This window comes from Oreochromis aureus, linkage group 3 (assembly GCF_013358895.1).
Source record: "Oreochromis aureus strain Israel breed Guangdong linkage group 3, ZZ_aureus, whole genome shotgun sequence".
Taxonomy (NCBI): domain Eukaryota; kingdom Metazoa; phylum Chordata; class Actinopteri; order Cichliformes; family Cichlidae; genus Oreochromis; species Oreochromis aureus.
This window is the reverse complement of record NC_052944.1, coordinates 53,329,846-53,341,233: the sequence shown is the minus strand read 5'-3', so window position 1 is coordinate 53,341,233 and position 11,388 is coordinate 53,329,846. Positions and strand designations below refer to the sequence as shown.

General features: G+C 39.4%; 1 long non-coding RNA gene across 1 annotated transcript; it reads right to left on the bottom strand.

The window, feature by feature from the left end:
- Positions 1-3,524: 3,524 nt before the first annotated feature.
- Positions 3,525-6,542, bottom strand: LOC120438995. The gene is made up of 3 exons (XR_005612310.1): positions 6,076-6,542; positions 5,812-5,886; positions 3,525-4,103 (listed from the first exon to the last, which is right to left on the bottom strand). It is a non-coding gene; the product is annotated as an uncharacterized LOC120438995 (long non-coding RNA).
- Between the last annotated feature and the right edge of the window lie 4,846 nt (positions 6,543-11,388).

The following is an 11,388-nucleotide window of genomic DNA, read 5'->3' as shown; positions in this document are numbered from 1 at the left end:
TGTGATTAATTTGTAATTAATCATGAGTTAACTATTGATAAGTATGCAATTAATCGCGACTAAATATTTTAATCAACTGACAGCCCTAATATGTAGGTCTTTCCAATGCAAAAAAAGTTTTGATATATTGTTTTTAATTTAAAAAAAAAAAAAGTTATATAGCCTCATTGAACCATGTGAGCAGTAAACAACAAAAACATTGACTGAAATGATTAGTAGTGGACTGGATGATATATGTTTATGGGAACTTTTTGGTTTCTGATACTTTTGGCTAACTAAACATGTCCTGGGTCAATGTAAATGTCCTGGGCATATATTATTTAGCTTAAAACTTTGATAACCATAATCTTTACATGAGATCCTGGGGATCCTTGCTGTACAGACTTACTAATACTAAAATGAGCCATAAACACAGGGGTGTGCACATGGTCATGCCATCCAAGTTATCCTTTTCTGCCCTCTACTGTAAATCAACTTGCTGCACAGCTACCCTTTGCAATACTCTTCCTCATATCCCAAAAGTTGATTCTGTTCATCTGGACGTAGCATTTTCTCGGAGAAACGTTTCGTCACTCGTCCAAGTGACCTCTTCAGTCTCAGCTGACTGCAGGTTTCCCCAAACCTTATAAACAGTACATTTGCATAATGTTTATTTATAAGATGTTTATTTATTTAAACCTGCAGTCAGCTGAGACTGAAGAAGTCACTTGGACGAGTGACGAAACGTTTCTCCGAGAAAATGCTACGTCCAGATGAACAGAATCAACTTTTGGAGATTTATTTTCCTGGATGATTGAGAATGCATCAAGACTCTTCCTCATAATTCCAAAAATCAAGAAAATAAATACCTAATAAATGCATATTTTTTCAGTTTAAAAAATCAGTATTGTTGTGGCTTATTTGCAGTGGATACATTACTGTAGTTAGTATATAACTATAAATAACTCCATCTTTATTTATTTATTTATTTCATTTTATTTATGCATTTTTTTAAATTTTGCAGAAGCGACTTACTGAAGTATTGAATAGTGTTTACTTAAGACTGCAATAAAATATATAATAAAAATGACTGCTACAAAAGCACAAAAAAGCTATTAAAATCTAATAAACAAACAGAACTATATATATATATATAATTCTCTATGTATGTTTTCTCTCAGCTTGCCAACTTCTGCAGCTGTTCTGTCACATTACTGTCTCCCCAAAAACACTTGTTTTGTGATTTAATTTTTAAAACTTTTGCTGTGTTTTTTATTTCTCTTGTGAAACTTGTGGTGTCTCTGTGTGTGTTCTATTTCTTTTCTTCAGTAGTGTTTTTCCATGCAGCATTTTGCAGCATTTCTGTATTTGCTAGGGTTTTCTTAACTTGCAATAGATTTGACCTTTCAGGGTCATGGTAATAGAAATCTTCTATATTTTGAAATAATCACTATTGTCTCTACCTGCTCTAAAATACTGTAAAGTACTTGTTACCTCCCCACGAAGAGGTCTAGGGGTTTGAGTGTGGGGACCGGTAACAAATGGGTCCAGAATGGAATGAAAGGAAACCAGACAGAGGTGTTCAGTACATAATATGGTTTTATTACAAATAATCTTAATCTAAACAGCCAGCAATGCTGTTTTATCAATAATGCAAGGGAGAGGCGGAGAGAGAACAACACCACACCCACACAAGGACAGTTTCAGGAGGCCTTGCTAGGGCCGTAATAATACTGTATTATTGTACATTTCGTCAAAACACCTGTTCATTTTAATGTGTTGCTACCAATCCAAGAGACAACTATGTTAAACTATTAAATGAAATAATTTGACACCATTTGAACTATAAAAGCTGTGTGCCTGTCCTTCTTGATCAAACAAATTGAATTCAGGCTGTAAAAATGGTTGACTCTGTGCTAGACATGCCAGAGACATTCATGTTGCAAACTTGCTTCTCTCTCCCTCTTGATTTCAAAATCAAAATTCTCCACCATTTGATATACAAGTAGGATTAATGTCAGATCTTGCTGATTAGACTGATTAGAGTGTGTAAACCAGCAATTGATTAAATTCAAATTTAGATCAGTACACCAATAAAAAAAAAAAGTATTAATAATTTTAAAAAAATAGAAAACTACAGTTTGAAAACAAAGTTTGTCATTTTAACGTCAAAGGCAGAGAGTCATTTGATGGAGTAAATGTAATGAATATTCATTATGTCCTTCAATCATATCTTTTATTAAAATACAATGTGCTTTGAATATACTGCCAAATGATTACTTGGCCTATAAATATTCAAGAGCTTGGTAGTGTCAGATGTTTTTTAGCTCAACTCAAATGTAGTCTTTTTTAATTTATGAAGGGATTCAGCATTTGCTAATGCTCTGTGAGGTGATATGCATAAAACATAGACTGAACATCAATTTATATTTTTAATGCACATGAAAATACACACACCACAATATGGAGTGCAGCAAAGGAAACAGACAACATCACGAAACTATTTCAAGGACTTACTGGTTGACATTAAAAATGTTGCAAAGTATCATTACACAGTATTATCCATCCATTGATACAATTCAGGTTTTCGCATGGCTGAAGCCTATCCCAGCGATCATAAGGTGAAAGGTGGGGCAGGTTATTTGTCTATCACAAAAATTCTAACTCTTTAACTCGTTGTCACTGTGCAGTCATACATTGTATAATATTACAATGATATTGGAGCTAAAAGCACACTGTTGCTAAAAGAAAGACAAGAAGTAATCATAATAAATAACATATATCGAAATGTTGTATCCCATTTTGAGACAGCAGGTGCTGTAGAGGTCCTCCAGGGAGGGGAGGGGGTTGCCAATGATTTTCTGGGTGACGGTAATGACCCTTTGTATGCCATTGTGCAGCTCGAGAACCACACAGAGATGCAATATGTCAGCACGTGTAGCAGAGGTAGAAGATAGAAGAATAGCCTGGGGGAAGAAGCTCCTCCTCATTCTCTCTGTTTTGGCCTTAAGGGAGCGGAACAAAAGTATCAACTATGAATGAATTTTTAAATGGCCTTTAATGAACACACATGGACACATTTGTCCTTCAATGAGCTTATTGAAAAAATATGTAAGACTGTTCTCTTCCATTTGCGCAACATCTCTAAAATTAGAAAGATCCTGTCTCAGAGTGATGCTGAAAAACTAGTTCATGCATTTATTACTTCTAGGCTGGTCTACTGTAATTCATTATTATCAGAATATCCTAAACACTCACTGAAAAGCCTTCAGCTAATCCAAAATGCTGCAGCAGGAGTACTGACAGGGACTAGAAAGAGAGAGCACATCTCCCCTATATTGGCTTTCCTTCATTGGCTTCCTGTTAAATCCAGAATTGAATTCAAAATCCTGTGAATAATAAGGCCCCATCTTATTTTAAATCATCTCTGTCTCTCTTCCACAGCATGTCTTTCATTCTGTCTTCCTTCTCTCACCCCAACCATTGCAGCAGATGGCCGCCCCTCACTCAGTTTGGTTTCTTCCTGTTAAAAGGGAGTTTTTCCTTCCCACTGTCACCAAAGTGCTTGCTCATAGGGGTCAAATGATTGTTGGGTTTTTCTCTGTGTGTATCATTTTAGGGTTTATCTTAAAATATAAAGCGCCTTGAGGCAACTGATGTTTTAATCGTTCAAAAACATTGCATTTAAGGTTAAATATAATAATATATTTTTCTTTTCTTTCTCTTTTAGATAGACCACATTTTATCTTCTGTTTTCATATCCCTCATGAAAACCGAATGCTTTTTGTTTTACTGCGAACAATGTTTGGCCTTTAGAAGGCAGGCAACCAGTAGTATTACATAGCCATTATTCTACTGCTGTGAGGTACTGTTACGGCTGGTGAGGTGGACTCAGGCGCAAACAGAAAGTACAGTTAAACAGTTTTTTATTAATCCACACTGAGTCCACTATATACACGTGGGGTGGAAAGGCCAGTGTTTCAGGAGTCAAGGGACATAAGATCTTCACACACACGCGGCTCCTCTCACTCCTTGCACACACAAAACTCCACGCTGAACAGCTTCACTCACGCTCACGGGTCTAGGGGTCCAGGGGTGAAGGTACGACAGGGTTCCGGAAAAATCTATACAAGGAGATGAGGGTTACTCATAAGCAAGTACAAGAAATGATAGTTTTCTGGAGAGCTGGGCAAACACTAACTTGAGTTACTCAATATTCCAGTGACAAGTAGCTCAGCGCCCCTGTCGTATGAAGAGCCAGCAAACAATAGTGAGGAATCACCAGTAATCAGCTACAGGTGCATGGGCCAAGGGCCAAGGGCAGGAACTCAATCTGAGCCACGCCCAGGCAGAGTGACATGAGCGAGAGAGCAAGAGAGGGAAGAGAAAGACAGCACCAAAACAAAAACATGTGTGGCCACACTGGGCTGACCAGGCAGGCACAGGGACCATGACAGGTACAGCTATATCTGTCACACAGCATGTCTACTTCAGGTTAAGCAAAAATCTAATGTTTATTATCACAATAACCACAAAGTATCTATCAGCATCTAAAGTAAAACTGCACTGTGGTATAACTGCTAAACTATAATAAACCACTACCGTTAAAAAAACAAACAAACTGAAACTGTAAGACAGAAGCTCAAATAGGAAGGCAGTTTAGATCAGCTCAATCTTTAATCACTTCTTTCCTGTTTCTATTGTTTCATGACAGACACATGCCAGTAAACATGTTCAACTCAAACTCCTCTACATTCAGAACCTCACTCTTAATAGCAGCTAACCACAGCACGTGTATTTAAAAGTGACAGCATACTGTGTCTTATAAAAAAAACCCCAAAAAACATCTCTTGGGGTATTAACAAATAGAGAGAGAACAAGGTTGCTTATGTGTTTTAGCAACAAAAATAAATGCTGTAAGATACATGTAGCTCTTACTTCAAAGCAGATGGTTTAAGAGCAACGAATCATCTTGAACAGACAGAAGTAAATGCTAAAGCAACATGAAAAGCAACAAAATCATTGATCCATTCAACAATCACTTGGATAGATCTTTTCAGAATGGTTTAAAAATGCATCATAGTGCTGAATAAAACTTTTAAACATGTTCAATGACCATTTATGAATTGTAGACTCAGAGGATTATGCAAGTTTTGGTTCTTTAAAACTAAGTGCTGCATTCATATGTTGAAACATTGTGTTCTATTAAGAACTTCACTCACATTACGCCTACTTTAAAGGTGATCTTGGCCCTTTGGAAAAAATCAAAACACCCTTGGTAATAAGCATGGCAGGTGAGTTTTAACAACATCTATACATTTAGGAAATACATAAATGTTGCTTTAAGAGCTAGTTTTGACTGGCTGTGGACTGTTTATTTGAGAGCATATTTCACTCTTGCACCGGCTACCTGTGCATTTTGGATTTTATTGTAATATTTTATTAACCTTTTTCTGTTATTAAATTGCTTCTGGTTTACCAAGAAAGATCAGAGGAGATCAGATCTTTGTTTTAGCTCCCCCTAAACTTTGAAACAGCCTGGCCATTCACATTAGGAAACACGCCAACACCAAGACCACTCTCATTAGTTTCAAAACCTATTTGAAAAGTCATTTTAATATCCTTGGCATTTAATCTAGACTGAGTCTTTAACATATTTTTTGTGCTTTGTGTCCCATTCTCAGTGAATGATGAAGTAATATAAAAATATATATAAAAAAAGATTTCAATACAGAATGCTCTAAATGTTGTTGTTATAATTATTATTATACAAGTTAAGATATACATAGATTTTGTAAATGCAACATAAATAAAATGATGTAAAATTAGTACCTCTTTTCTTTTTCTATTTTGTGTCATTGTCGTAGATATCCATTTGTAGATCAGTTACCTGAACATTTTCATACACTGAAAGACATTTAAAAAATGACATGAGTGACAAAAAGATAATGGAGAAATTTTCTACAATTTTTACAATTTTTACAATTTAGTGCAATGAGACTCAAATCTGTACAGGAGAGATGACTGCCGGACTAATGAAGCCATTGTCATGAATGCAGTGATATGCAATCTAGTTTACATTTATGAACTACTCACCTGTTGATGAAATGGCAGGAGAAGAGCCTGCTCCTGGGTGAAAAACAAAAAGAAGAAGTGTCAAGAGATTTATTCTAAAGACACTTCTTCAGCTGAGAGTCTAAGAGTAGAAACACACACAGACGCTGTGGTTTTCACTTGTATACAAGCGGTCGGTCAGAACGCTCACACCAGAGTGGGGGCCCTGTGATGCGCGCTCTGTTCTTGCACTTGTCTTTATTTATATGCAAAAATAATACAACAGTGAATACGTCTATTCATAGGCAGAGGAAAGTTAGTGCGTAGGGAGTGAAGATAAGAGTGATGCATGTGTGTTGTGGGATACAGAAAGACGCGGCCTCTCTTCTTGTTAGGGAGCGTCAGATAAGAGTGTCCAGCTCTTCCTCTTCCTGGCAGGAGTGAAATAATAACAGCTTATTCAGCTGTGAGAAAGAATTTATAAAACAGTCCTGTAGTGGACAACAGTCTAAGTCATCAAGAGGTCATCATGCAGTATTCTATCATATGCAAACTTATATCATTAAAAGCTTATACTGACTACTAAGTACAATTTTCCATTGACATTCCCTCCTGTTGTCAGTATAACTTTGAAGTGAGATATCAGTATGTAACATCTTGTTGTACAGTTTCTATCACACCATCATTAATCACACAAAGTCTTCATGTTCCAACAGGTCGGGGTCATCATCATCATTTGACACGACTATGTATGCAGCAACAGTGGAAACAATTATGCGGTTAATCATGAGTTTCAGACATGGCAGGATACATGTTACAAAGACACAAAATAAAAGTAAAAATACTCCAACTCCAATGAGTAGTCTTTTTAGCACCTGTAGCCAGGAGTCAGTGTAAAGCCAAGAAAACCAGTCACTTGTATTACTCACATAGTCCTGATTTTGGGCCTGCTGGATCTGTCTCAAAGCGTTCAGGGCGTCAGTCATGTTTGATGAGTGTACATTGTCTGGTATGTAAGTGCAGCAGGTGTTGTTGAAGAGGACACAAAGTCCCCCTGTCTCTGCTAGTATCATGTCCAGAGCTACTCGATGTTGCATCACGGCAATTCGTAATGCATTGATTTCCTGGTTCTGCTGTTCGTTGATTTTGCATGAAGCGTTCAGGAAAAGTCCAAAACGGTAGTCCAGAGTTTCAATCCTCAGCATGTTTTTTCCGGTTCCCACCCAGGGGAACAATGAATGGAATACTTTCTGTCCGGTAGTCCACAGTTTGAATTCCTTGGGTACGTCGCTTCCCCATATTGGGTCATGCGGTTGAATTTCAGGAGGCGTTGATCTTCTTTTCCGGCGTGCTGTAGAAGTGGTGTTTACTGCGGTGATTCTGAAAGTGTGGTCTGACAGGAATATGGGAGCACATGTTCCTGTCCAGCCTGGGGGCAGTATGAAATACGCCCGTTGTCCACATAGCCAGGCCATTCCTTGCACCCAGTATGTGCCATTAGATGGTCCAGTCGTGTTCACAGGGGCACCTTCTCCTTCTCCAGCGGTCCGGTTGCAGTTGGTGGTGTTTCCAAGCGGCCTGTTTCCTTTGCTTTGTTTATAGCACATGGAGTGGTTCTTTCTTGGAGTTTGGTCCAAAAACACTGGGAAGTGGATGGATATATTCCGGTTTGTCACATTGAAGTTGATCCAGAAAAGTTGATCACAAGTGCCTTTATCAAGTCCAACATCTTCAATGGTGATTTTCTTGTGTTGTAACCCTCCTTGAAGGTTGACGTGAAGAGTGTAAAAGATAGATGGGTTTGTCTCTTCGAGGATGATTTGGCTGTGTTGGAATCCAATGCCAGCGAAGCTAGCGGCACACTTGGCTTGAGTGTTGTTCATATACTTGCCATATAATGTGGGGTGTGTCGACGTGCTGGGCATATAAGAACAGACATAACAGTCTGTATTTCCCGACTCTGCTCTGGTCCTGTCGTGGATGTAGCGGTACCAGGCATTGTTCATCCAAGGGTGTATGTGGTCTTGCGTCATATCTCTTAGGTGGGAGTTGTCGTGCGTCCATCTTTTCTGTCTGCCTTGTGGTTCAGCTGGCATCAGCTGGGGTCCTGTAAGGGTGAGCGTCGTAGTCAAGGTAACCAAGAGGGTCCACCTTCCCATGGTTGCACACAGGTCCGTCACACCTCGCACTTGGCTGCCCTAGAGCTGATCAGAGGCTAGAGGTTGGAGTGCGAGCTTACCCTACGGGGGCCCAATCAGCACTCCCCCCTCGCCACTGAAGCAACCAAGTGTGGGTGAGATTTCCCTAATGTGCTGTCTTGGGGGTGCCGGGGTCTCCTGGGACCTCAACCTTTTTGCAGTGGCTCTGATGTATCCAGGAGGGTCTTTCCGCTATTTTGCAGGCAGTTGGAGTGATCAGAAGCACTTGATATGGACCCTCCCACCGTGGCGAGCTCCAATTTTTTCTTTGGAGCACTCGGACCAGGATCCAATCACCTGGCTTCAACCTGCAAGAGATAGGTGAAAAAGAGTCTTGCGGCAGTTTATTGTTCAAAACAACTTCTCTGTTTGTCAACAATTGAGTCATCCAATCTGCCAGAGTAGTTTCACGGATTGATTTATCTAGTGGCTCACTAATAACTGGTAGTGGAAAAGGTCGCCCATGTATGATTTCAAATGGGGACAGTTTGTTATCTCCTTGTGTTATTCTCATCCACATTTTGACTAGGCCTACACATTCCGGCCATGGTCTGCCAGTTTCTTCCATTGTTTTCCTGAGCCTTTGTTTTATAGTGCCATTTGTTCTCTCCACTAATCCTGCACTCTGTGGATGGTAGGCACAGTGGTGTTTTATACTGAAACCTAATGCTTCAGATACTTTGCTGATCACGTCATTTACAAAATGGGTCCCATTATCTGATCTTATCAGAGTAGGGATACCATATGTTGGAATGAAATGGTTGCATAGACACTTTGCAACTGAGATTGCGTCTGCTTTTTTAACTGGGTAAATTTCTGGCCATTTTGAGAAAACATCTATAAGTACTAGAGCATATTTTGAGCCCTGACACTCATTTAATTCAATGAAGTCCATGTGAACTGTATGAAATGGGTGAGGTGGTGTAGGAAAATGTCCTCTTTTTGGTCTTAAATTACCTTGGGTATTGTGTTTTTGGCAGGTCATACATGTTCTCACATATTCTTTTGCTGAAGTTTCAAAATTAATAGTGTAAAATTGTCGGTTTATTATAAGGACCATTCCTCCCGTCGAAACATGGCTTAAGCCATGGCTCACTAGATGGCTGTTTTGTGTAATGATTTGGGAAGAATGGGTTTTCCTGCTATTTTCATTATATCATCAGTGTCTAGTACTGCTCCGTGTTTTAGCCATTGTTTTTGTTCTTTTAATGGTGCTGCTTTTTGTTCGTCCTGCAGTACAGATAGTGGGATGGTGTGATTTTCATGAGTTGTTAGTAAGACTGTGGTTGCTATGGCTGCTGCTTTTGCAGCTTTGTCAGCAAAATTGTTTCCTTTGTAATTTCAGAGTCATCCTTCTGATGTGCTGCACATTTGCAAATTGCTAAATGTCGCGGCAGCTGTACTGTTTTTAACAGTTGCTTCAGTAGATCTGCATGTTGAACTGGGTTTCCAGAGGAGGTCACCATTCCTCTGTTATCCCATATTTTTGCGAAGTGGTGAACTGCTGCAAATACATACTGGCTATCTGTGTGAATGTTAATGTCCTGTCCTTCATGTATTTCACATGCTCTGATTACTGCAGTCAGTTCTGCACTTTGAGCTGAATGTGTGTGTGGCAGAGCTCTTGCTTCCACTATAGTGTTTGTTGTGGTTACTGCATATCCTACACAATTACGCCCTAGTGCATTTTTTGATGCTGAACCATCAACAAAGATGTCAATGAAACCTTCTTGTGGCGTACTGTAAATATCAGCACGTGGTTTAGTTTCTTCTTCTAGTTTTTCCACGCAGCAATGTGTTTTGCCCTCTGTGGGAGTTGGCAACAATGTGCTGGGATTTAAAGGTCCACATCTCACTATGTTGATGTGGGACTGTGAAAGCAGTATGCCAACATAGGAGAGTTGTCTCGCGTGCGTTAAGAAAGGCAAATGTGCTTGTAGCAGTATAGAAGTTACTGCATGTGGTACTCTAACAGTCAGAGTGTGTCCTAAAACTATGTCAGCAGATTTTTGCACTGCCTCTGCAGCTGCTGCACATGCTTGTACACAGGTGGGCATTCCTGAGGCCACTGAATCGAGTTTGCCTGAATAGAAAGCTAGTGGCCTTTGTTTTTCTCCAAATGATTGTGTCAATACTGCTTTCATGTGTCCCTGTGTTCCGTCTACATTTAAGTAGAACGGTTTGTCATAATCTGGTAATGCAAGCACAACATTAGTTTGGAGCATGAGTTTTAGTTTAGTAAATGCTCCTTCTGCTTCTGGCGTCCACTGTATTTTATCTTTTAAAGCAAGATTTTTTCCATAGATTAGGTTTTGCAGCGGTTGTACCCATACCGAAAAATCTGGAATCCACGCCCTACAGAAGTTGCACAACCCAAGAAAACTCATCATCTGTTGCTTAGTTTGTGGCTGTGGTGCATTTTGTATAGCTTCTTTTCTCTTGTTTAATAGTTTTTTGCCCGCACCTGAGAGGGTGTGCCCTAAGTATGTTACTTCAGGTCTCCATAATTGGAGTTTATTCAGAGACACTTTATGGCCTTGCTCAGCCAAGTGACGTAACACAGCCATAGTATTTTGTTTACACCCTTCCTCTGTGTGGCCAGTCACTAAAATGTCATCTACATAAAGTAGAAACTGTCCTCCTGTTGGCAGGAGGCAGGACATCATTGATTTCTTTAAGGCTTCAGCATAGAGAGTGGGGCTGTTTTGAAATCCCTGAGGTAACCTAGTGTAGGTGTATCTCTGTCCCTCAAAAGTGAAGCCAAACAGGTATTGTGAGTCAGGGTGTAAAGGCACTGAGAAGAAAGCGTTTGATAAATCTATCACTGAGAACCATTGTTCTTTTGGAGTGACTTGATTCAGTATAGTGTGAGGATTTGCTACTACTGGAGGTATCATTTTAGTAATTTCATTTATTGCTCGCAGATCATGTACCAAACGATACTTTCCAGTATCAGCTTTCTTTACTGGGAAGATTGGAGTATTGCAGGTAGCGGAATGATTTTTTATTAAAATTCCTGCTTTCTCCATATCTTTTATCACTGGCTTAATCCCTTCCATTGCTTCCTTAGATAAAGGATATTGTGGTCTAATGGGCCTGTGGGATGAAACAGTCTGTACTGTTACTGAGTCTGCATTCTTTATTAATCCCACATCAG